At 43.1% G+C, this 27679-nt stretch overlaps 1 protein-coding gene and 1 long non-coding RNA gene across 2 annotated transcripts in view; one reads left to right on the forward strand and one right to left on the reverse strand.

The window, feature by feature from the left end:
* The window catches only part of MAML2 (mastermind like transcriptional coactivator 2), a 205591-nt gene that overhangs the window by 150216 nt on the left and 27696 nt on the right, over positions 1-27679 (forward strand). The gene's annotated exons all lie outside the window — the stretch shown is intronic.
* LOC149920315 (uncharacterized) lies at positions 13913-27050 on the reverse strand. Its single transcript, XR_016463426.1, has 3 exons — positions 19904-27050; positions 17644-17755; positions 13913-17560 (listed from the first exon to the last, which is right to left on the reverse strand). It is a non-coding gene; the product is annotated as an uncharacterized LOC149920315 (long non-coding RNA).

Genomic DNA, 27679 nt, shown 5'->3' on the forward strand with positions numbered 1-27679 from the left:
AAGCAGGGCCACAGTTTGGCTCCAAGCTAATGATGAATGACTAAAGGATTTCGTGCTTTGGTTCTGGTTGGAAGAATATCCAGCTTTATCCATTGCAGAACTAGATTTCTTCAAATTACTGTAAGCTGTGAGCCTAGCTAAAGCAGGCTTTGCTGGGGTGACTCCAGACTTTTCTGGTTTCAGCTAGAATGGGAGAAAAAAAAAAAAAGAATGGCTTCTTTCCCTACTAGAACTGGTAAAAGACATGGAAAGCCATAGGGATGAGCAGATATACTGAGAACTTCACAGCAATAAGTGCAAAACAGTGTGGGAAGAGGGAGGGTGCAAGTGAGTTCTGGCTATCCATCCTTAATCCAAAGCTGTCTGCTCCTTCCCAGGCTATACTTCACTGTCATACACTTGCAAATTCACTCCAGGAATGAAAACAGACTAACTTTAAGTTTGTTCCCAAAGCTGCAAATTTGTCCCTGCTGGGTGTTAATTTAACTGCTTCCAGGGCACCAGGATGTCTACTAGGGTTCGCTTTTCTTTCTTTCTTCTTTTTTTTTCCACACATCTGGTGTTGTGAAAACTTCCGAGGCACCACGCAGGAGAGTGATGAACTGACCATTTTAACCCTTTCTATAGCATATCAAGTGAGATGTGCATGAGACTGCCTCTGTCTCTCTCTCTCCAGTTTTTAATCCTCATTGCAGAATCTGGATTCTGGGCATTGTTTCATGGGCAATACACAAGCTCAAAAACAATCTTAAGAGCATTTCATAGATTGGAAATTCAGTCTTTCTTCAACTCCATCATCTTCTGTTTTTCCTATGAACAAACCTGAACTAAGCATTAGTAGTTGGACTTCACAAAGTTCCAGCAGGAAAACATAAGAAGGATTTTTGCAAAATATTTCTTTTCCCCTTGCTTTTATCTGATGTTACCACTTTCCAGCAGGGTGGAGGTTCAGTGCAGTAGTTTTGCTCACATGATGGTACGTGATGGCTTTTTCTTGGCTTTTGATTATTTGTTCCTTAATGGTTGCATGAACTGTTTATCTGCTACATGGATTGAACCAGAACTCAGACCAAGCAAATCTGAAACAATCTGGATGTCTCATTTTCAGTCACAGCTGTTGTACTTCCTTCACTTTCTTTGCATTCCACTGAATGCATTGTTTGTATGACCAGCTCATTTGTTTCACTGACATATCCCTACCAGTATCGTACATATTGACTTTTTTTGTCTTGGGATTTAAAAAAAAAAGCCAAAGTACTTGAAATCCAGATCCTCTTCAGTTTTGTACAGTGCCAGCCTTATAGCACAAAGAGCATTCAAAGTCCTCTCATCTTTGTCCATCACTACTTTTAATCCCACAGCCTTCCTTTTGTACTTCCATCCCAGTGATTGTCCTTTCTCAGCCCTGATTCCTCTTCAGCACCCAATTCTGGGAGCTAACCACCACAGAGAAATACCTCACAGCTACACAGGCTGCTAAACACAGCAAGAAGGCAGAAGTATCTGTCACATTCAGATGCACGAGACCCAAACATACCAGTCTTTGACTTTGGCATCTTCTTTTCTTCATGTAGGGTTTTCACTGCTGAGTTTTATTTTTAAAATAAGAAAATAACTTTTGATCCACAAATTACAGGCCTTTTTAGTAAACATGAAATCTACTTCATGGGCTGAGTACAGCTGTGTTACCAAAATCCTGTTTCGTATTCAAAGTACTATCAAGGGCAGCCTTTCTCAGAAGCAGCATTTCTCTCTGGGTCCGAGCCAGGCAGCACTGGGGCCCCAGGAAGCGTTGAAGCGGTTCTTCAGAAGGGTTTTCCATAGCCATATATATGCTACTTTAAGAAAAGAAAAAGCCTCTTCAGATTTTTAATCCTGCTCGAAATGCTTTATGGAGCATTGGGCTCACCACCTGAAAATACTAATGAAATTTGTTCTGTGGTTTGTGGAGATACAATCATTCGTCTCCCTATTAAGCCTGTGCTTTTCAAAGCTGCAGAGTAGGGCTTATGTGTCCATAGCCAAATTATTTATGCAGATTGAGAGAATGTCAGTCCAAAAAACATATAGCTTTAACATTTCTACCCCTGTTTTTCTTCTGACAAGTTTTCCAACCAGTGCACCTAGTGCACCTTTGAAACTGGCCATAAATAAATTTAGGATGGAAATCAGAAGTGCAAACCCAGCAGTGGGAGGAATTGTTTGTCTTTTCCTGAAGAGTGCTGGTGGCCAAAAAACTAACTGCTTTTAAAATATTTATTAAAAAAAAAAAAAAAAAAGTGGTAACAAGGCACTCAGTTTAAATACTGGATTGCTTTCTATTGTGCTTGTATAGCCAAAATGGCCAGTGGTATCCTGGGGTGCATTAAAAAGAGCGTGGCCAGCCGGTCAAGGAGGGTGATCCTCTCCCTCCACTCTGCCCTGGTGAGGTTGCATCTGGAATAATGTCTCCAGTTCTGGGCTCCTCAGTTAAGAAAAGACAGGGATCTCCTAGTCCAGCGGAGGGCTGCAGTGATGATATGGGGCCTCTGGAATATCCCATGTGAGGAAAGGCTGAGTAACCTGGGTCTGTTCATCCTGGGGAAAAGAAGACTGAGAGGGGATCTGATAAATGTTTATAAATATCTGAAGGGAGGTGGGAGGCAAACGGATGAGGCCAGGCTCTTCACAGTGGTGTGTAGTGATAGGACAAGAAGTAATGGCCTAAAACTTTAACATAGGAAGTTCTGTACAAACATGCGGAAGAACTTCTTTACTGTGAGGGTGATGGAGCACTGGAACAGGCTGCCCAGAGCAGCTGTGGCGTCTCCTTCTATGGAGATATTCAAGACTCATCTGGGTTCCTACCTGTGCTATGTATTATAGAGTACCTGCTTCAGCCAGGAGGTTGGACTCAATGATCTCTTGAGATCCCTTCCAACCCCTGCCATTCTGTGATTCTGTGATTTTGTAGCCTTCTAGCTGTGGCCACCCATGGGCTTTCGTTTGAAAGAATAAAGTGTAGTGTTGTGTAGGTGTCTACTGAACAAAGTTGAGTCGATGACATGGCTAAGGGACACCAGATAAACTCACAGACATTTAGTTGTAGCATTCATTTAAATATATAGTCTACTGTTGTTATGAACTCTGAGCTTTTTTTAACTTGCTTCCTTCCAAAGAGTCCAAAGCAAATCAGAAACTAGTCAGCTTGTATACTAATTGTGTATGAATTTGCACATTAATTACAGTCAAGCTGGGGGGAAAAAAAATAAAGAGTCTAAAACACCTTTGGACATTTTTGTGTGAAGATCATTGTGCTTAATACCAGGGAATATTGAAATATCTGGACTGTTTGCTCAGAGGGGTATAATGTTAATGAATCATTTTAATCACCTTCATTACAGTCTTTCAACCAGAGGAGACCACGGTGTAAAACCAAGCCTAACAAAAACAACATACAAAACCCAGAGGCAATTGTCAGGCTACTAATTAGATAACTTCGTCTTGATAATCACATTTGAGCCTATGGATGTGAACAACAGAGCAGTATGTTACTTTCAGGGCAAGAAACAAGCAAATGGGTGCCACCCTGCCTCCTTTTGAACAAAGCTTTCAAGGTGTGTCTTACATTCTGCATGGGAATGGAAATTCTGCACGAACACCTGGGATGAGGAATCCCCGGGGATAGTCTCCGTTCTGTTTCTCACCAATTTTTCTTCTGCCTGTGGTCTTCTTGCAGGAACAAAACAGTGCAGAAACTGCAATTATTCTATAAATGTTAGTAAATAAAAATTATGTAGAATGCCCAGATTTTGTCACATGATAGCTGCATAGATTCTACAAGCAAAACCAAACCAAATTAAATTCATGCACAAATATCAGCAGGAATGCTGAATTGGAAGTGATAGCAGAAGTAATGAAATTATGTAATATATGCAAATTGTTTTGTACATAGTAATTCATCCATAAAGCCTCTGTGAAGTAACTGTTAACTGTTCTGCAAAGGTATGAGATGAACACTTTTTCCTAACACGACTGGTGAAGTTGAAGCATTAGAATAACATGTGGTACATCTGGGTGCCTTGGTGCAAAGGGACTGAGTCAGGGAGAGATGTAGTAGCTCCATACTTCTGAAAACAACCCATCTATTTAGGCATGTAAGTATGGCTTTAATTTTAGTCTCCAAAATGAGGTTGCATTCAAAATCATCATAAGCTTTATAGTTTTTATAAACTTTTCAAACTAATTTTTTGGCCAAGCAGTCCCCATCAAGAATTCAGATAGGTAACGTTTGGTACAAATATGAGTATTTTCAGGAAAGTTCTTTTTAAAGATTTAGAGGTTTCAGCAACCAGTATCATCAGAATTTCATTGTGTATGGCTTAAACCAGTTTGAAAATGGAGAGGTTCACACTCCATGCTGAGTGAGGCTGTGGGTTGATATTTGTATGTAATCAAAATGAGCTCACGTCTGCTGGAGTAGCTTCACAAAATGGCAAATAGATGTAAAGGTAGGAGCTACATTTCCAAGTGTAGGAAACAGAAGAAATTGATTTCACACCAGGGCTTCAGAATTTGAACCTCAATTACTTTATGTATGTTCATTTATGCAGAAAGCAAATATATTTTCATGCAAAGGGAAACCCTATCCTTATTGAATTGGTAGTCAAAATATTGTTCACAATTGCTATTTTACATTGACAGCAGTAAATAAAGGCACATTTAAAGATTATGTCTTAAAGTAATACTCTCAAAGATTAGGAAAATTGACTTTTTTGTTCCCTATTCAGACTTAAATGTCCCTTTTTGGCTATCAGTTCATTGTTACTGAGGTCCTGTGAGAAACACAGAGCAAGTCCTGTAGTGAATGACAGGAAGCTTGAATTCACCTGAAGTGAGATTCCCTCAAAAACCCTTCCTGAGTTTGCTCGAGAAGGCAAAATGGCTGGTAGGAATCACTGCAGTGGAAACTGAGAGCATGTGCACACATACAAATGTAAACAAGAACAATTCCACTGTCTCACTAGCATGTTTGCATCCCAGATCCTAACTGCAGTCTGTGCCCCCATCTCAGGCAATGTATGGAAATGAAGAAATAGCTTCTTCCTTATTAATATGAGATTTTTCAGACAGTGAGAAGAGGAACTGGAGAAAGAGATACTGAGAGATCATGGATGACATAGGGAAGGTGAATAGAGAAGAATTAATCAGTTTCTCCAAGCAGGAAAGTTGTAGGCATAATGTAATGTAAGGGGACACTTATTGCTATTGTCTTTGCTGCACAGCATTGCAAGCACCAGAAGTAGGTAAAAAAAAAAAATATGGATTTGGGAAAATTAAGGGGAAATATTTGCCAAGGCCAGTCAAACACTTATGCAGATGAAAAACCTCACTCAGAAAATCACTTAAGGGTGGAAGCTGGAAAATTATGGGGTCAATCACGGCGTGCAATGACTGTGTTCCTGTAGTCCATCTCCAGATGCCTCCTCTTAGTCACTCTGAAGGTGAGCACTGTAAGACTGTTTTATAGCCACAGAAATAGCTCTGCTTGATTATAGCAGAAAAGGTTACAAATGCAAAGAAGGCCAGATGGTGCGTGGTTTGGAATGAGTTCAGCTTAGCCATGTCTTCCCACTCAAGTTTAGGATCACCTCATCTACCTGCCCTGCACTGCGGAGGTATTTCTGCCAGCTGACTGGTCTTTGGTTGACCTGGCATATTTCAGGCCTGTGGAAGTGCATCTGCCATCAGCTTTTCAGGTGTGAGAGGATGGATAGCAATGTGGAGCCATGCCTTCTCCAAATGGTCTCTTCAAAGCTGGCGGCTCCACGAGAGACAGCTCAGCACCCCCAGCAGTTTCTACCAGCATACGTGCTCTGCTGCTGCCAGATTTAATGACTGCTTTCACAGGGTGGCAGAAATGTCCTGAGGAGCATAGGCAATGGAAGGGAAATGGTGATTTTCAGCCATCTATAACAGATCCAAACTGGAATGGCATTTTGTGAGGAAGCCAAAAGCAATAGTGTCAAGGTACTAGTCTTGCTCACTTCCAAAGGTTTCTTGCAAAAGATGGAGGAAATTAGATTTCTAAACTAATTACTGCAGGATCCCTTTCAAGTCAAGTATGCAAAGCCCCTATAATATTAATGCCTGCTTTTCACATTACGTTCAAAAGACTTCTTCTGATTACTAGGATGATCTGTGGAAACAGTGACAACGATCCTCATTTACTCCTCCCTGCTTTTGCAAGTTCCTAAGCAAAGATTTGAGGTTTGATTCTTATTCAAGCTGAGATGGCGGTTAGATCGTTAAGACCTTAGAAAGGAGCCTGTAATAGAAGAAAAATTTAATTACATATTCAGGCCTCTTCGGTGTAACAGGGACTTAGTGTTAATAAGAGTCAGGCTTTAGGTGTTCCAAATGCTCTTAAAAAAAGAAGAGAGAGAGAGAGAGAAAACAATATGCAATGTAAACTACGAGTTATTAATTCAAGAGCGGCGTGAGCAGCAGCAGTGGTAAAGAAACCCGATCTATCCATCAATCAGTGCTGTGGAACCCTGTTTGTTTGCACTAGTTAGAGAGTGATGAATAGGTCCTCTGTGTAAAACATTCAGCTACAGTGCGAGAGGGTCATAAATTATGTTTGTTAATTTTATATGCCATACGTATAAAAATCACTAAAAATGGTTAATAGTCTGTAATGGTGACAGAGAGCTCTGGTGCTGCAGGAGCCTTAGCATGGTGCTTTTTCATCTCCACTAGTGAAGGTCTCTTTTGGTATTTCCTGCATTTCAGGCAATATGATATACAAAGCCTTCAGGAAGAATTTTGCCTGCTAATCACTCAGGTTCACAGCTGTCCTGCCAGACTGCACTTACCAAAAGCGTTGTTTCTTACCCACACTAATCATGCAATCATAGAATGGCTTAGGGAGCCTACAAACAGGAGGGGAATCAACTCTTTGAAAGGGTAGATAACTGCAGGACAAGGGGAAATGGTTTTATGTGGAGGGAGGGAAGATTTAGGTTGGATGTCAGGGAGAAGTTCTTTACAATGAGAGTGTTGAGGTGCTGGAACAGGCTGCCCAGAGAGGTTGTGGATGCCCCGTCCCTGGAGGTGTTCAGGGCCAGACTGGATGGGGCCCTGGGCAGCCTGGTCTAGCATTAAATGAGGAGGTTGGTGGCCCTGCATGTGGCAGGGCAGTTGGAGATTCATGATCCTTGGGGTCCCTTCCAACTCTGGCCATTCTGTGATTCTGTGATTAGGATGGAAGAGATCTTAATTCTCAGTTCCAACCCGTTGCCATGCCTTTTGCCCCCTACCAGCTCAGGCTGCCCAGGGCCCTACTCCACCTGGCCTCGAGCACCTCCAGGGATGGGCACCTCAGCTTTCTGGGCAATAATAATACATGTTACCTCAGCAGTCAATGGGGAGAGGCCAGGGGCTGCAGGACAGACAGCCCCATTTCCCATGTGGGGACAGGAGAGGTGATCGGCCTTGTGCTGGGTAACCTGAGTCTGTGATCCCACTGCTCATGGGGCCCATGTGGGTGGGTGAGGGAAGTGGAACTGTAGAATCATAGTACATCCCGAGTTGGCAGGGACACACAAAGTACGTGCCCTTGCCCTTGAGGGTAGGCCTCAGCAAGGCTGTGAAGTGCAGGCCCAACCTTGGAGCAGCAAGCAGAGAGCACTGAGGGCTTGGTCTCAAACCACTCATTCCAGCACAGGCAATTAAGAAGTTTTGACCTGAGCACCTCACCCTGGCATTTCTCAGGTTTCAACCTGCAGCTCAGACCACAGGCTGCTGAGGGTGCAGGGCTAAGACTAGATGTAAGGAAAAAGTTGTTTACAATAAAGGTAGTGAGACACTGGCACAGGTTGCCCAGAGAGGTGATGGATGCCCAATCCTGGAGACACTCAAGATCAGGCTAGATGTGCTCTGATTACCTGATCAAGTCACAGGTGGATCTGTTCGTTGCAGGGGAGTTGGACTAGATGACCTGTAAGGGTCCCTTCCAACTAAAATGATTCTATGATTCTTTGAATGTGAATGCAGCTTTGGCCATGCTCATCCAAACTGAATTTGCTTTCCAAAGATCCTTCCTCTCTAGATAAGCTGGATGCTGTTGTCTTGCATGGACTGCTGCAACAGGGTTCAAAGTTTGCACTGACACTGAATAGTGCGGACAGAAGTATGCTTAAGTATTTTTTAAAGCATTTTCTCAGAGGAGAAGGGCAGCTTGAGAAACTGCTTCACTTTCTGGAAGCTTGTTTTACGGCAGTATTTATTTCTCAAGTCAGGGCAGCAAGGGGATGAGTTTAATGCATGAGAATGCTGCCATGTTATTAAATGATGGTGTAAAAGCTGTGCTGATTTTCATGGGAATGAGGTCCTTTGCCAAAAATGAGATGTCTAAGCTCCCCTCTGGGACTGCATCCTGCTTAAGTGGGAACAGAGGAAGCTGCTAGGAGCACTCAGTGCAGGCAGCAGGAAGGGTCCTGCCTTCATGGCAGCGTGCTGGGAAGGATGGAGGAGCAGTTGGTGCTCCACATGGTGCCCTGCACCATCACCCCTGTGAATGCACTGGAAATTGCTGCTCCCCACTTCCAGGGCTTGGGTGTTGCTCTTTTTTGTGGATGCTAATCCAGAGTAATTGCACTGACACTCAAGTATGCATTACATGGTGCTGAAATAGAGGGTGACCTGCATGCATGGGACAGCACAAAGTGGCAAACTGGGAAGAACTGGGAAAGCTTTGCTGGTGGCAACAGATGAGAGCACTGGGCTCCATACCCCATTCGGTACCTTCAAAATGAATGTAAAAATAAGACTAGCTTTGTTTGACGTGCTAAATACAAATCATTTCGAACTCCCCTGTCAGCAAAAAGTAATTTTTTCTAGCTATTTATATTTTATCAGAAAAAGGGAGAACTCATTACCACTGGTGTTTTGAACTGTAGTTTAATAGAACGCAGACTAATGCAGTTCATTAAAATATGCATGTTTGATGTTTGAGGTAATGTTTGCACAAATCCTCAGGGAGAGGATACTGTAGAGCTAAAATGTTGTTTTTCACAGCCAAATGGCATAATCTCATTACCAAAGTTTTGTGATCAAGATGAAAGGTACAGTTAGTAATTGCAAAGGATAAACATTTTTTTTTTCCTCTGTATCTGCCCTTATTACTCATGGATAACAGATCCAGTGCAGACTGTTACATTTTCTTTATTCTTTTTTTTAACCACCCACTTTGTGATTCACCAGCAGTGTCTATGGAAGTAAGGAAAGGGGGACACTTTTTGCCTATTTCTTGGTAAAATAACGTCATGAAAAGATGCGTTTGCCAAAATGTAGCCTGGTAATGCAGATATAGTTCACAGAGAGGACAAAATTTTTAAGTCTGCATTTCCTTCCCCTGACTTTCTCCCTGCTTCTTACTTTCCAACAGGCTGCTAAGCACACTGCTCTTCAGCTTTTTCCAGTTGGTGAACCCACATTATTTCAAAACAGTATGCAGACCCATGGCGCAAATGAAAACCTTGCTTTTCATAGTTACTTTTTGACCCTCAGAAGTAATCTGTGAGATCCCAGGCATCAGATTTCACATTGAAACTATGAATTTATGAGATTTGAAAGAGTACACCTGCCAGAAAAGTGTAGCACTTATCAAGAATCATAGAATCATAGAATGGTTTGGGTTGGAAGGGACTTTTAAGATCATCCAGTTCCAACCCCCGGCAGGGACACCTCCCACTACACCAGGTTGCTCAAAGCAACATCCAGCCTGGCCTTGAATAGATCCAGGGAGGGGACATCCACAACCTCAATAGGCAACCTGTTTCAGTGTGCCACCACCCTCACTGTAAAGATTTTCTTCCTTCTAAACATTCCTCTGACCACATTGCCTCAGATATGGGAAAAAAAAAAATGGAATGCAAAAAAATGGAATGGTGTAAAGGACCAGTGACCAATGAAAAAAAAAAAATTTACCTTACTTATAGAGTATGGGAAAAATCCTTTTTTTGTTCTTAGTTTAGTGCTTCTATAACAGTAATTGGAGTGGCCTTTGGTCTGCATTTGTTACAAAGAATTTTGAAATGAAACCACAATACAGTCAGAGCATTGGATCTTGATGTGATCAGATGAAAAATCATTTTATGTGTTCCAATGGATGTTTTATTTTGCACCTACTGACAGTTCTGGTTCAGAATGCAAGATGAATTGCACTGTTTTTGGTGGTGTTTTTTTTTTTTTTTCCTGCTGCTGCTTTATGGTTAGCTTGTCATATCTGTAAATGGAGCATCTAAATCAGGTACTAACACTATTCCCTTGTCTTAAATGATTATGTGACCCTTTAGGATTGAGTGATCCGTTAATCTTTTCTAATTACACTATATCTATTGCATTCAAACATGGTCACAAACAGGGCTGTTTCTGCTGCTTTAAAAGATGCAGGTGGCATTTGGCCAGCTGGAGCTGAACCAGGTCCCATTTGCAGCCCAGTGACCACATGTTTTAGGGAAAATTGAGGAATGTAAGCTCATGGAAGACACAAGAAACAGAGAAGCTAATTATCTCAGGAGCAGGAGAAGGATGAGATCTAAAGTGCTGTTTTTGAAGTTTCTTCCTCTCTTGCGATGTGATTATTCATTCATCGTGCAAATTTATAGTTTTCATGCAATTGAAAAAAAAAATTCATTATGAAGGTGAGTTTGATTAACTTTTACAGTTGACAGCTAGTAAAGCTGTGTGAAAAATTCACACACACTAAAACTCTCCTCCTAGAGGGAAATTCTTCTTTTTACTGGAGAAAAGGCATATTTCCCTCATCATCAGCAGAGAAGGAGGATGAGATTTAGTCCTAGCTCATCTCAGCGTTGGCTTTAACCCAAGAACTTTACATAAGTGATGGTATCATGATAAAAAGCCATGACTCAGGAATGTGCCCGGCTGGGTCCTCGCTGCTATAGTGGCTGTGTACAAGGCAATTAAATTAGTTGTCGAAATCACAGTCACTCCCCGTCTTGAAATTCTTGATGCTCCTGGAGTGATATAAATGTGCTACAGAGTAAATAAATCCCGGTTCTGTGGAATTCAGATACACAGAGGCCTGATGTATTGCCAGCACAGCAATGCCAGCTGTGGGAGTGAGCTTCTACCACCATCACTTCTCCTCCTGCTGTTCACAGTGCTGGCTGAAGCACTGGTGTGGATACATCCGTGCTGACAGAAGAGCATTATTACCAGCTCAGTTTATGTAATTCAGCAGCAGTAAAACTGCCATCAGAAGGACTACTGTCAACATACACCACATCTCCACTGAGGATATGCAAGTGTGTGTGCTTGATGGAAAATTCCAGGTGTGGGCAAGCCTGGTTGTATATCCACTATCCTGAAGGAGCTTTGGATTGCTACCTGGTTGCACCACCACCTGTGCAAAGTCCCTGTTAGACAGCAGAAGGGTTTGAAGGTATCCGAGCAAATATCCAAATCAAGCAAAACAGATGGGCTACTTTTGCAAAGCCCTCAGCATGCATGGCTGCACCCACGTCTCCCGAAGTGCACAGCGGGTTCTGAGGCTGTGCAGTGAGGCAGCCACCTGCCTGCATAGCACCCTGCTGGTCCTCATTGGAGCAATAGAGTCAGCTGGGTTGTGGCATGTCCAGCACCTCCTCAGTAGCACACATGACCAGTTCAGCCCTCGGGAGTCTCACTGGCTTCTGTGTTGTGTCTATCTGTTTCAGGGAGCGTGAAATGAACAGTATTGCCTGGCAAAGCTTGTCAGGTGGTTCTGTGATCCCTCATGAGGTGTATGCACAGCAGGCTGGAGGGGCTGGGGCAGAAACCAGGCCATAGAAAAACTCTGCTGCTGGAGACACACCATATATTATGTGCTCACCTGCTCCAGCAGCCTGGTCGTAGGCCTTTGCACGGCCCACACTGGTGCCATGAATCATAGCATCATAGAATGGCTTGGGGTGGAAAGGACTCCAAGGATCACCAAGTTCCAACCCCCTGCCACAGGTGGGGCCACCAACCTCCATATCTAATACTAGACCGGGCTGCCCAGGGCCCCATCCAACACCTCCAGGGACGGGGCATCCACAGCCTCTCTGGGCAGCCTGCTTCAGCACCTCACCACTCTCTCTGTGAAGAACTTCCCCCTGACATCCAATCTAAACCTTCCCTCCATGAGCCATCTCTTTGTCTCGGAATGGCACCATGTGCTATCTCTGTGGTACGGATTGGTGCTGTGCTATCTGTGTGGCCCAGGTTTGTGCTGCACGCCAGTTCTGTGGCCCAGCTTGAGCCCTCTTGACGTGTGACCAGTACAACAGATGAGTCCTATGTGACTCAGCTCTGCGGATTTGTCTAATTAGGGGGAGAGATATGCGTGAGAGCTATTGTGTGTTGAAAACTTGTGAAAATGCAAACGCAACCAGCACATTTTTTTGATGAAGATGCTCAGGCAAGATAAAGGTCAGGTTTTCTAGAACTCTCAGCTTGACAGCAGTCTCTCAGATGCACATCATTTGATTTTAGCAGCCAGCATGCACCTGCCATATCCACCTCCTTCAAAGGCTTCGGTGCCAAAAGTCAAAAAATGGGAGCGTTCAAAAAGCTGATCCAGAGCTGCTGGTGGCTGTCATCCCAGGTTTGACGCTGCGTAGTACAGCTTGAAAGGGTGGATGAGTGATTGGCTCATGTAACCGAGAACTGCTGCAGAGGTGTCAGCTACAGACTACTTACTGTGTTTAAGCACTCAGTTTAGGCCTCGTTGAAGTGTCTTCAGAGAGGGGTTTGGACTATTGGCAGCTAGAAAAATTCAGTGATCCCAGCTGACAGGAATCTTGAAGTTGAAACATAATTTGAGTCCTGCCCTTGGCAGCAGGTCTCTGTCACAACCCAATGCAGCTATCCCTGGAAGGAGGAACAACTGTATTCTTTCTAGTTAGAATAAGATGTGCTGGAGCATGGGAAGAGGGAAGCAGGGAAAATACAGGAGCAGGAGTATCTGTCTTGTCTACATTTCCCTTTGTCTTCCAAGTTTTAAGGTTTTTGGAGAAAATCATCTAAAATAAGCTTCTGACTATATGGAGCCCTATTGCAATGCTCTTTTCAAGGCCAGAGCTTCGCTGGTTACAGAAAGAAAGGAAGAGAATGAAAAAGATACCTTCTTACTCAACTGATCTGTCCCTAGTGTGCTTGATGAGTCATATCTGCTTATTTTGCTAACAGAAATGAGTTTTTACTCTTTCTTTCCCCTTTTTATTAGTAACCCATAGCACTTAGAGCTAAGGGAGGGCTGATTGGATCATACTCTGGCTCTCAGAGGATCAACAGAATACTTAACTGCATTTTTATTATTGTGATGGTGCACAGGCTAGAAGAGCATGGTGTGACTTTCAGGTCTCAGGTAATGTTCACAGTCTTGGATAGAAGACACAAATAAAGGATTTTGCAAAGGAAAGAAAATGTGAGCTCAACCCCCTGAATATCCACGTTCATAGCAGCTACTGTGCAAAAGCATGGCTTTACAAAACCCCACAGACAGATCAACAGATTGCTGGAAAAACAAAGCAAAACAAAACAAAACAAACAATTGTGCAACATGTCCTACCGATAGTAAATCCTAAGCCAGTCCATGCCTGTCTGAGGATAGGGATGTATTCTTGGGTTGGCAGAAACAAAGATGAAAGGAAGTCAGTGGGGCTCTACAGAAGGCCATATAGAAGCTTTTCTGTTTTTTTTATGGTCCAAGCCTAGGTGTGCATTCCCCCCACCAGGCAACTCTACCTGGGACTTGGTGTTGGGGGGATGCCCTCATCATTTACCCTCCCCAAGAAAATTCCATAGCTGGACCTGAGCCATGCAAATGAATGGTTTTGTGAATGATAGAATAGCAAGCTGATTGATTTGTCCTGTTCAGTCTCCAATGTCTGCAACTGACTCGGCATTAGCAGCCTAGGGGATAAGCACCCCAGTCTGCTTCCAGTGATGAAAAGCAAGATTTACCCAAACTCCTGGTTAAACTGGGTTAAAGGTGAGTTAATGACATAGGATAATGTCTACCCCTTACTAGCAGAGCAAAAGGTGCCAAGTCCCACTGTTGAATCTTTGTTTGTTGCTAACCCAAACAGATCCTATTTAACTAGAGAAATAAGCTGGGTTAGTAGGTAGCTTGAACTTTATGCTCATTTTATTACCTCTATCAATTTAGCCTTCCATAAATATAGTATATGTGGACGGACGCTGGTGCCAGCAGTCTTTTTCCCTCCAGTTTCTATAGAGCTGTTCACATGCATACTATGTACACATATTTACATTCACTAGGAAACGCTCCCCACGGAGACTGCTCTCAAGCAAGCTGCCAGCACATAGCAGAGGTGAAACCACCAGGCCGCAATAAAAAGTTTCACCCTTGAGGCAAAATAGGGATGAAGACAAAAAGCATTTATCATTTCCTGTCACTGTTATTGTCTCCTGGTTCCTCCTTGGCTAATGCCAGACCTCTGGCAGTGGAGTGAGGAGGGATGGGGGAACTCCTGCTGTGCGTCCATTGAATGAACAGTTGGAGGGAAGGGGTTGTCAGTACCTCCTTGAAGAATCAGTTAGAAGTGAACCTCAGGCAAATCTCCTACTCTTTAGGTAGGTCCTTTTAAAGGGTAGGATTTGCCTTGGGAATTATTTTATTTAGTTTAACTGAATGGTTTCAATTCATTCAAGTAAACGCACTGCAATTAATCTGCAGTGTAATTCTATGGCCTGCAGTCAGTAGGAACTCTTCCACTGACTTCAGTGGTTTTGATTCTGTAAAATAATTTCTTTTATTGTACTTCTTTGATTTATTTAGTTGTATTAAAGATTTCTGGCTTAGGGGAAAAAAAAAAATCATCTCTAGCTTCCTGGTTTTAATATTAATACTAAAATTGGAACTATACCTTCTAAAAATCATGTCTTGGTGAAAGATTTAATTCTACTATCAAATCAAAAGAAACACCGGTGGAGTCTGAACTCTTCTAATGTTTATCAGATGTGGAGGCAACTTTAATATGTACCAGAAATAGAAGGAAGAACTTGCTATTAGAATGGGAATTTAAAATTTCCCTCCAAACTTTTATCTGCCTTTCAAAGTTGGGTATTTAATTTAGGCTGGAAAGAGACCCAAGAGACGAAACAAGAAAAACAAAGCCCTCAGCATCAAGAGAACTTTTTTAGGGAGTGTACAAACAGGAGGGGGAATGACTGTTTACATGGGTGGATAGTGATAGGACAAGGGGGGATGGTTTTAAACTGAGACAGGGGAGATTTAGGTTAGATATTAGGAGGAAGCTTTTCACACAGAGGGTGATGACACACTGGAACAGGTTTCCCAAGGAGGCTGTGGATGCCCCATCCCTGGAGGCATTCAAGGCCAGGCTGGATGTGGCTCTGGGCAGCCTGGTCTACTGGTTGGTGACCCTGCACATAGCAGGGGGTTGAAACTACATGATCATTGTGGTCCTTTTTGACCCAGGCCATTGATTCTGTGAAATACCAGTGTCTCCACAAAAACATTGATGATTTGAAAGCAGTATGCTTGACTCTTTCAAAATGAGCACCTTCACTCCTATAACAGTAGCTCTTTTACTTTTTTAGCAGCCCAAAATGTGGCAGGACATTCGTCTCTCACACTGACATCACTGAACCATGGATCAATGCATTTGATTGGAACCTTGTGAAACAATACCTTCATGCTCACATTTGTACATTTGCCTGATTTTCCTCATAATCCAACTACCATCAGAACTTGTTAGTTCACAGAATAGCTACAAGTAATTATGGAGGCTTATCATTTCACACTTCTACTGTAAAAGTAGATAAAGGTGAGCCAGATCACAGACACGATGCCCTCAGTACACTCAAATATGAAGTAAATGGCAGTCAGCGTACTAAAAATCTTACATATTTTTTGACTCAATTATCAACTGCTATCTCATTGTGATATTTCATATGAATATAACTGGAACTGCTCACGCACGTATTGCTTTAGTGGAAAGTGCTGCCAAAGTGTTTTACTTACCTATCACAGAAAAGGCGCCATTGCTTTCTACTTAGACAAAGCTACGAGTCAGAAATAGAGTACATCCTCCACCCTTTATTACACACCATTTGTGTCACACTGAGGTTCCACATACTTTAATATATTTGTATCTTCAGATAGTTACATCCAACACACGTATATATAAATTATTGTCACCACTATTCCCATCCTTTAACAGATATATAGAAAATATCTTCTCATTCTATGGGTCTCTCCCAGAACGTCCAAAACAACCATCAGTGACTTAGGTCTTATCTGCCAGGGGGGTCAGACAGGACAGAAGAAGCTGCACGTTGGATTTCTGGCTGCCAACGCTAGCTTGGTCCATGTGGTTACAAGGTTATATTGACTTGATTCTCTTTGGGTTACCATGATGCCATAAAACTTGCCTTTCCAGGCCCACAGTGGTGCCTGGGGCAATGGCATGGTTTGTTTCCAGCTGCCTGGTAGCTGCTTCTACTATGCTGTGTGTGTAGCATGCAGAATCTGTTTCAAAGATTGCTCTTCACCAGCTTTAATTTTTTTTACTTTTCAACCAGATTTCACAGTTGATATCTTTTCAGTTTTTAAATAGCATAGCTATACCTTCAGTCTGACCTCTCAGCTGGTATGAATAACTGTGCAAGGCCAGGATCTCTGCCAGCTCCTCTACAGCAAGCAGGGATGAGAGTGTATAATGCAACACAAACACACTTCGTTAAAACCAGTTTTGAAGTGGCATCGTCAGGGGGAGTTTCTTGATGAACACCAAGCTGATCCTTTGTTCCTGTCTGCCTGTGGCAGCTCCAAATGTTCCTGTAGGGCTTTTCTCTGCCTTGGTGTGTGATGCCTTCTCTGGCATCTGTGTGTCCTCAACTACAGGGAAACCCTTGCATGAGATGGTTTTGTTTAATCTCATTTTGCACTCCTGCTTTTAATACAAGAAGTGGTCCCAGGTGTTCTGGAGCTCTCACTGCTTTTGCATTTTTTGGTATAAACTTCTGTTCTTTCATACTTATGCTTAATGAGGGATCAGGGTCTTCCTGCCAGACGTGTATGTGTAAGCAAAACTATGACAGGCTTTGAAGGCTGAGCCTGGGACAAAGCATTCTCAGTAAGGTCTGTTTCATATATATGATCTCTTCTGAAATATCCCTTAAATGCTACTTTACTTGTGAGGAATTAGTAATGGGGAGGAATATCTGTTCATTTATTCATTCATGACCACGAGGCTTCTTGTAAACCTGATTCACCCTCTCATATCCAGAAGTTTCATTCTTCTATCTCGTTCCTCATTTGAAGTAGCAATCTGCTACTTATCCTGAAACAGTTCTCTCCAGGCCAAAGGAAATGGTATGAAGCGGCTTTTTCCTTCTCGCAGGCCTGCGGCCAGGACAGCTGGGTCCAGAAACTTGCTGCTGAGTGTCAGATGCAAAGTCCCGACAGGGACAGACACTGTTTGCAACCTGGATCAGACGTGGGGAGGTGATGTCTTTCCCCAGTTGCAAATGTTGCCTGAGGAAAAGAGCTAGTTTTAATGTCAAAACAAAAAAGGAAGCCAGTGAATTGTTTTTTGTAAAGTTTATTTTATTACTTACGTTGCTGGCTGGGTGATGACTCTCACGAAGCTCACAACTTTCCCCCTTTCCAGTTGCTTTTTAAGGTGGGGGTACCCCCTTGAGTTGGTAGGTCTCTGTCATCACCCTCGAGCTAGAAATGCAAGGAAGAAAAGAAAGAATGAAAATCCTGTACAAAGGTCAGAGAAAGCTTAAAGCCTGCAACTCGAAACCACTGGCGTGGTGCTGCGGCACTTCATATTTCTGCTGGGAAGGGATCCCGCCTGTGGAATCAGAATAAAAGAAGTTCTTGTGAATCCTGGGAGTGAATGCAGCGATACGCAGAACTGTGTGTTTGTGTGTGTATACACACATGCATGCTTACTATATATGTGTGTATATCTGCATGTATATAAAAGATAGAAATCTTTAGGGGTAGTTTTCATGTGAAATCCTTGCTTACTCCTGGGTGATTAGAAAGGATAATAATAACAAAAAAATACCCCCAAATGGGGATTAAATCCTCAAGAGAAGAAGTGCTCCATTTATTGAAGCCTTGCTTATCTCGCACAGAGTAAGGGGATTATGCGATTGCTTTTGTGCTCTGAACGATTGTGGCTAGACAGTTTCTGACATAATAGACTTGCCTACTGAAATAGAAACATTACTGTTATATGGATTCGCAGCTGGCTGCAGAAATGCGTTTGTCTGAACAGAAATGTCCCTTGTAACTCACTGAAACCCTCGCTCTGAATGTGGGCGCCGGGCCTTTTGGGGAAGGCATACACTGCCTTTTGTTACGCTCGCGAGACGCCGCAGCCTCCAGAGACACCAGCGAAGGGACCTGAGTTCAGAAGCCCTTTTGAATTGAAAATGCAACCCAAGACGGAGGCTGAGTATGTAAGAAAATCTGGCTCCTGGGATGTGTTGGTAATGTGCAATAGCACTAAACGAGGAGCTGGATTCAGAGAGGGTCACAGCAGGGTTATGTGGTCAGCTGTCATGGGCTGTCCCTAAAAGCAGGGTTGGGAAATATTTTGGTCCCAGAGCCCCATCTCTTTGGACATGCAGAGTACAGGCTCCTTTGTGATAACCGTCAGCAGCTTTGACTGCTTTTCAGGAGAATTGGGGCATTTTGCTCTGCTAATTCTCATTGAACGGGGTGATGTCCTCCAGGGCAGCAAGGCTGCATTTCCAAGTACTAATGCCCCTGTCTCACTCCGGTGGCTTGATCAGAAAAGAGCTCTTGAGTGTTAGAGGCAACTTATAGAGGAGCAGAGCTCCTTGGGGGACAGCTCAGCCCATCCACCCCTTCCACAGATGGAGCAGACTCATCACTGGGAGCATCTTTGGGGACATGGCAGCCCAAACCACAGGAGTGCTGCAAAGGAACAGCAAAGGGTTAAGGTGTTTGGGCCATTGCAGCCACATCAGAGCTACTCTCCTTTCCTGTTTTCATTCATCTCTGGCCACTTCCTCCAACACACCCACTCCCACCCCTTCCCATAACCTGACCACTTTGTTTGGGGAAGACAGTAACTTCTGCGGTGTTTCTTTTACCATGTTCGTTTTTGTTTGTTTGTTAGTTTTCTTTTAATTTTTATTCTTTAAGATTATGTCATTTAAAAATCATTTCATTTCTAAAAATGACAATAAACTTTACACTTTCCTGCTGTAAAACAGGTCAGTGCTGTCACTGTTCTGCTCGTTCTCAGGGATTTACGGCCCCGTGTCTGATGTGATGCAATCCTCTCAAATGAAAAATCATCACGACTGAGCCCATAGCACAAAGAGACGATTTAAGAGGAACAGGAATAATTAAGGCCGCCCCTTACAAGCCCAGCACAAAGGCATTTCTCAGAGCAGCCTGAACAGTTAGTGAATAGGCAGAACGAGATCTTAGTTTTCCAAGACTGAAATCCCTCCCAGTCTCGCAGCATCTGTGAGTGAAGGCGAGCCTGCGTCTTTAGCTGGTGCTTGAGGGAAAAAATGGCACTGCCATTCTGGGGGGATTTTTCCACCCCTAGGCCTCCTCCAAGTGTTTCTGGGGTAGGCCAGTGCTGAGTGTGTGCTGGATGCCTGCAGCACCCACAGGGCTCTGAATGGAGACATTCAAGGTCAGGCTGGACGGGGCTCTGAGCACCTGATGGAGCTGTAGGTGTCCCTGTTCATTGCAGGGGTGTTGGACTCAATGGCCTTTAAAGGTCCCTTCCAATTCAAACAATTCTGGGCCCTATGATTCCCTCAAGGGCCCAGACACCAGACCCCTGTTGTTCCCCCCAGCTTGATGTCACCAGGCCACCTGTGCTGCTGGTCCTTCAGGAAAGGTCATGTGGAGCATGGATCTTCACCTCCTGCATTTTCCTAAGGCACAAAACTGCCTTTGAGGTGCCAAACTGCCCCGTGAATGTGTCTCCTCATGCCCACCTATTACATGCTTGAAATCAGAAATGGGAGTGCAATTAAAATGCAAATTAAAAATCCATGTAAGGAGGAGAAAAAGCCATGTTATAACTGAAATAATAGCATAGTCTATTTTGTAATAGTCTCCACCAAGACATTTTCCCCAGAAATTCACAGGATTTTAGATGGCCTCTTTAAATGCACCACAGTAGACTTGGAAGCTGGCACGTGCTGTGTTAGCAGCTCTTGCAGTCGAGCTACTCTCTCTTTGGGAGTGGAATTCATTTCCAGAAGTAAAAGGAAATGACCACTCCACTTAAATGACAGGGTGGTAATTTGAAAACCGCGCAGCTTTAGTTTATCTGCCCCTCTTCAACTGAAAAAACGACCAGACTTTGGCTGAAATATCGCTCATGATCCAGAAATGTTACTGAACAGAGTACAAGCAAACACATTATAATGATCCAGTTTTTATTTACACATGATTTTGCACCAAATGATATATATATATTTTTTCATCTTCAGTTTGTGGTGTGGCTTTGCCTGCCCTTCCAAGAGGGCAGCTTCAGAGCATAAGGACAGGTCAACTTGTGGCTGAAAGCACTCTAAGATCATCATCTATGCAGCGCTGCGCACACAAGTGGTGCAATTTAATAAAGATAATAAATGTACCAAATCTGAGAAGCGTGCCAGCTCTGATCACATTTTGTATGCGAGGGGCTTTTTTAACCTTAGTGCGGGAAAAAAGTATATATATCTGTGATGCAGCTCCTCTTGTTTACCATCAGCTCCGTGATTATTGTTTTATGTACTTTTAAAATCTAATTACGAATGTGACTCACTGGTATTCTCAGCAGACTGCATTCAGGGAGACTATCTTGTCAAAAATTAGAACCGAGAAAGTGGCACATTTACTCTGCACACTCTCATTTTCTGTTTGTAAGGCATCCGTGCAAATTCCTGATATTCAGATAATTGCTGTGTTTGAGTTTATTTGGAGGCTTGTTTTTAAACTTTGGACTGATCATGAAGAATTCTCTGCGAGCATTTCATGGCTGAGTTGTTATAGTTAATTATACGTGGCCACACCAGCCCAGTGGCATCATTTCTATTTGTTCATTTGATAGCTATAACAGCTAAGTTTGAAAAGGCAAGATCTGCATTTCTCCAGAATATTGGTTTTCACTGGTCAGTGAAGCGATGCCAATTGGAGATAGCTGCCCTTAGCCAGCATGCTGCCCCAGGAAGCAGCAGTGCCCTAACTTTTTCCATTGTTGCATCCCATCATTATGTCTTCACATTGTCATCTCTCCCAAGGCTCCATTCTAAGCACATTTTCCAACCTGTTTTTTCCTACCTCCTCCAGCCTTTTCCCATCCACACCACCACTCTAAAGGTAGAATTAAAGCTTTACTTATCCTGAATGCTGCTGCCATTCTCCTCTCCCCAGTTTTACGTCTGCTCTCCCTCCCTGTTCCTTGCACAGTCAACAAAAGAACTGGGCTCTGAGGAGCATCTAGAGGTGGATCTGCACATCTGCAGAGCTTAAAGCGCTGCTGTGGTTATGCTAGTCAAAGTTTGAGCCAAATCCTGCCAATTTAAACTTACTAATGGGTGTCACTCAGTCATAGAATCATAGAATTGTTTGAGTTGGAAGGAACCCTTAAAGGTCATTGAGTCCATCTGCCCTGCAGGTGTACAGGGACACCTACAGCTGGATCAGGTGCTCAGAGCCCCGTGCAGCCTGACCTCGAATGTCCTCAGGGACAGAGAATCCACAGCCTCTCTGGGCGACCTGTGTCAGTGCCTCATTGCCCTTATTGTAAAAGACTTTTCCTTATAACCAATTTAAATCTCCCTTTTAGTTTGAAACCATTCCCCATGTCCTATCACAGCAGATTTTGCTAAGGAGTCTGTCCCCTTCTTTCTTACAGTCCCCTTTAGATACCAAAAGGCCATTCTCAGCTTCTCCAGAATCCCAGCTCTCAGCCTGTCCTCACAGGGGAGATGTTCCATCCCTTGGAACATTTTTTTGTGGCCCTCCTCTGGACATCGTCCAACAGATCCATGTTTATCCATGTCATGCTTACGTTGTTATTCTCAGGAGTGGAATGACAGAACAGTTTGCAACTAACTGCACAGGAAGATCTGAGGGAGATCTCCCTGCATGTTTGCTCACTGTCTGGCTGTGGGTGCAATTCTTGCAGCTCTTCAGCTCTTGCTGAGAAGATCTGGCACTTGTCTGACAGCCCCGCTGACCTTGGTACCGTTGTTCCTGCTTGGTTTGGTTAAGGATTATATATTGTTTTGGAGTTCCTGCTGTAATGCGATGCAAGTAACCTTCGTCCTTTGGTTGCTCGCATTGCACTGACCTGTGAATAAACCTAACTTTTCTAGTGGTGAAAACCTGGAACTTTCTTAATACAGAGAAAAAAGCAGTGGATCAAGCTGCAGAATGGACATGTACAGGGTAGATTCAGTCCTATTTGCACTTTGCTTCAGTACAATTCCTGCACAGATAGACTATAAAATTGTTGTTTTCAAAGACATTGTAGGCTCTGTCTTTGGCACATGGTGAATTTTGGTAGAAGTTAGGAGGAGATGCCATCTGCTGGAAAGCCTGGACATTGTCAGAAGGAGAAACAGAGCTGAAACAGCTGTGAGCAACTAATACGGAGGATTAAATTAGCACTCGACATCCATGAGTAGCAAGGGTCTCACCTCTGCAGCTCGGAGCACCGAAGCCAGGCTCAGCTCCCAGCGGGATGTTGGTCCGACTTTGATGTCTGTAGGGAAAGGAAGAGAGAAGGAGGACAGACAGAAGGATTTAGGACAATCTGTACGGGTAGTTATAGAGGTGAATAAGGGGTTAAGAATCTAGAAATGTGAGCGGGAAGAAAAATAAGCCCACAGAAGCCTTGGAAGGGAAAGCTTTTAAGAGCAGGAACCGCAATAACAATAATTGTCATCAATGGGGACTGATAAATGTGCATCTCTAATCCAACAAAACGCTGAACTTCACTGCTTAATGCTGCTAACACCTTGGTTAAGTACTCGTGCAAGAGCTCGAATGATAAAGATGAAATGAAGCCAAACGCAGGAAACAGCATGTCAAGAATAAAATTGTTAATTGTTTTTTGATTTAATCCTCTGATTCTCATTACTGCTTCCCTCTACTACCCACTGTGTTTTCACTGTAACTTTCAAACTTTCAAGGTGGTTGTAGAGAAGTAGGTAGACCTTAGCGCTTTCTTCATTTCCCCCCTGTGTGTGATTGCACTAAATGTGTTTTTAATATTGCTTTTTACCACTTTGATATTTTATTTTGTTGTTGTCGTTGCTCACATCAGAAAACCACAGGGTAGGCATTAGATATGATTTATCAGGAAATATCTGGGGCTACACCAGCTGATTAAAAAAGAAAAGGAAAACAAGCACAACACACATGGGATGTGAATAAGATTCATTGGAAAGCAGTCGTGAGAGAAGCGCTCTGCAAAGTAGAATTGGATGAGCTCACAGTAACAAAGATAACTGTCAGTCTGCAACACAGAAAAGGAGAAATGATACCTCACAGCATATATTGGTAGGAATTAAAAATAGCGCATTCCAGCATCCTTCCTTAGAGTCATAGTTCAAACATACACAAATGTGGATTGCTACGGAGCTCCACTTTCAGATCCTACCTAATATCCAGGTATCGTGGAACCTTACAGGGAGGACTTAAAAAATGGGCAGTTGCAGCCCAGCTCTGCTCTGTTGGAGTGGATGGGAGAGGGCATGCACTGGAAGAAGACACCCCTGACTTTAGTGCCCTTGGGAACTGTGAACTGTGAGGCTGGCTATAGCAGGAGGCCCTGGCATCATCCTTAGGTGGATCTTGGGGCTGGGGAGTAGAAACAAGGCAGACATGGAAAAAGAAGAAAAGGAGACGGAATGCAGACAGAGAGAGGAGAGAACAGAAGTGTAGGTGCATCGTATATCTATTTTGTGTTGTCAGCTTAATTTAACTTGGAGACTCAATGTCTCTCTTTTACTGGCAGCAATCAATAGCTCATAGTAATGACTTGCAGAACTGTGAATCATTAGAGAACTGTAATGTTTAATCTTCAAATTTTTTATCTCAAAGATCATATCTCAAAGATCTGGAGGAGTTAGGATATAATGGTGATGAAAAAATAGGTGGTTATACAGGTAGCTGGGTAACTGTTTCGGTAGATGGCTAACCCAGCAGCCATCCAGCCAAATATTTTTAAAAATGCCTTTTGGAGGATTTGTATTTCATTTATTCAGGTGTTCAACTATTGTCTTCATCTCCTGGATCCCAAATATGGCCACTGGGGAACTTGCAGTTTGCTGGGGCGATGACACTGCTAGGGGCTCACCTCCTCCTGCAGTCAGTATGAGGGGATGGACACGTTCCTGCAGAGGGAGTCCATGCTATTGGGAGCATGCCATTGCCTCTCAAAACAAACTCATGGCAGGAATTTCTCCCAACATGAAGATGGGAGAATGAGAGCATTTGTACCATGCTGCCATCACTAATTTTTCCATGGGCTCTGGACAGCAGATCCACAGGAAGCTGTGGGGTTGTTTCAGTTTAGTAGTGAGAAGTGGTTTGCTGGGAAGGGAGAGCAGTAGGCAAGTGTGTCTGTTGAGATTCACCCACTACTGAAAATCAGAGCTCTCTAAGCTTCCTGTGCTTTGTTCTTACATCTGAAGTTTTCTTCGTGCTTCTCCCTACACTTTTAACACAACAGAAGAAAATAATCCCAGAGAACTTCAGCAGAATGCAATAAGACATTCCATGTAATCAAATTAAACTAGTAACAATATGAAGAACAACTCCAATAATTACAGTAGCCAGAGGAAGAAGGGAGGTTGTAAATCCTACTGTTTGAAGAATTCTTCATGCACTCAGAACCCGTGAGCAGCATTGCTGTTCTCAGTGCAGCAAAGCTTCTTCTCCCTCCCAGTGAAAAATAAGGTATGCCATCCCTCTACAGAACATGCCAAATAGCATCTGAATCAGTCCAGGCGCTCTGAAATCCTATCTGGAATGCTAGGGGAGTAGTTAAGCAGCTGCCTACTTCTTGTCGCAGAACTTGATAGCTTTCTGCAAATATACACAAGCAAAGGTTTTGTTTACTTTTAATGTGTTTGAACACGCACGCTGCCAAAACCTGAAGTACCTCCAACAAAGCCCAGTATCAATTCCTTCCCATCTTCATTTGGTTGCATATGGATTTGGCAGAAGGAATTCACAGGACTTCGGACAAAACAAAAAGTAACCATTGTTAACAGTCTCATTGTTGAACCTAAAAACTTGCAAGAAATAATGAAGAGTGGGCATTCAATAAAAACATGATGTGGTGATGTTGGAACAAGAAAAAGAGGGCAGGATATTGAAATCCCTTCCTCCACTGTCTAAAACAAGCAGGAAAGTTGGCACTTAAAGCTTTTATTGAATCAGTTCAGAAGGATCTGTTTTCAACAAATGAGATAAACGTCAAGATGAAGTTTTTAGGCACTCACAGTACATCATATTTTCCTTCCCCAAGAAGGCAGAACAAAAATGTGAACAAATAAAATTACTTACATATGTAAAAATTGCATTCGATTAAATTTCTTCCTGACCAAACGGATCTACAATGTATCAAAGCTTAAAGTAATCTTCCAAGAATATGATTATTTGGGGATATTTTCATCCTCTCTACTCCTTATTGTTAACCTACATCAGAACCAACATGTAAATACAATCTATCTGCATAGCATCTTTATTTTGTTCACTATGGTTCTGGATGCTTCTTAGGTATATGTAGGAAGGGAATCTCGGGCAAATCAGTAATAATTCTTCACAATTTTTTTTCTCTTCCCACTTAAGAACCTCTCTCTTTCTTTTTCTCCATCTCTCACCTGCCATTGTGTGCTTTTCAGACAGGTCCAGCTCCTGGAAATCTGGTTTTTGTCTGCCTCCTCTTTATCACCATGTGCAGATGCACTGGTAGTAGCGGACAGGGGAGAAGGTCTGACGTGGAGAAGGGATCGTGCTGTTCTCATCAGCAGCCTTCCATCTTCCATTCCAAGTTTGTCCAGAGCCTTTCTGCCAGCTGAGTACTTCACATTTTAGTAGAAATATAGCAATGGTGTTGAATGTTTATATTCCCCTTTCTAGGAGAAAAATGACAGAGAACAAGCAAGTTGAGAAAATGCTAGAACACTTCTGGGTCGCGTGAGGTCAGAGAGTGGGATGGCATTGGTCCCATCACATTGACTCTGTTCCCTAAAGATCCCAGCATCATGCCTAATTAGCCACAGGAAGGAAGGCAGCTTTATTTCCCATTTCTTGTCTGAGCACCACCTGATGATGCTTTTGCAGTACAGGAAAGGGAGCATACACACATCTTGAAAAACTGGGAGGCTACTGAGGGAATCTTTCGATCCCAAAGCACTGAGCTTTGTAATCCTTACTCAAGCAAGGGAAGGCTATTGTCAACAGTCCCTTGATATTTAAGCTCTCCAAACCACTGAGTCATTGGGCCTACTCATCTGAGTCATTACAGAAGGGAGGGAGCGCTGCAGTTGCACAGAGGACTGTAGCAAAGGCCAGTTTTCAGAGAGTATCCCACTGGGCAAATCTGCTCCTGTCTAAATGTGAAGAAAGGGATATGGTGTCAGGTGGGAGGCGGAAAGCAGAGAGGAAGACAACAGATCATCTCGCTTCTGTCTTCTCCAGAAGACTGTTTGTCACCCCTGCTTTATGGGATTTTTTGCTCTCTCCTTGGAAGTGAGTCTCAAAAACTCAGGAAAGAAAAATAAGGAAGGAAAAGAAAGTTTGTGTAAAAGCAAAAGTTGAGAAAGGGTTGGGGGAAAACAAACCAAAACAAACAAGATAAAAAAAAAATAATAATAAAATCGGACCTGCTCCTTTATTTGGGATAGGAAAAATCTGTTATAATCAATGATACCTCATATGAGAAACGAGCTGAGTTGCTTATATTGTAAATTTATCAGTGATATTTGCAAATTATTATGGGTAACCAAGAAGGGCAGGCCAGACTTCTGCCGAGGTACCAGCTACGATGAAGGGAAACAAGCCCAAGTTTAGCTTGTGGGCAGAAATGCCCCAGAGTACATTGGCAACTGGGCAGAATCAGCGTGCTGGCTTGGCTCCCAAGCACACTGACTCCTCATTCCAGCACAGGAACAAACCTAGGCAGTGTTTTGTAAGTCGTGTCAAATTCCTTAGAATAGACAAGATTCAAAAGTATCTGCTAGTCTGTGAATGTGCCCGAAGTCCAAGCGTTGCAGTAACTCCACTGCACAGGAAAGGGAATCACATGGTGACATTTAACAAAGGTGTTTCAGATTGATAAGGTTGACTGCTACCTATCAGCAACTCAGAGGAAAGCAGAAGTCACGGCAATGTTGTTGTAATTATTGGGATGCACTATCTGTCATCATCCCTAACAACACTCGCGCAGCAAACGTGCCCTTTGTTATGGAGCATCATGAACAATTGTTCTGTCATACTGATACTCCTAATAAAAACAAACACATTTTGTATGATTAGTAGTGCTGTCAAACAGAGTTCTCAGCTGGTATTTCAGATATCTGATCCACAGTTGGTGTTATTTTACCATCAGTGATAAGCGATCATCATTTTCATGTGGGT

This window comes from Phasianus colchicus, chromosome 1 (genome assembly GCF_987193195.1).
Source record: "Phasianus colchicus chromosome 1, bPhaCol1.hap1.1, whole genome shotgun sequence".
NCBI lineage: Eukaryota > Metazoa > Chordata > Aves > Galliformes > Phasianidae > Phasianus > Phasianus colchicus.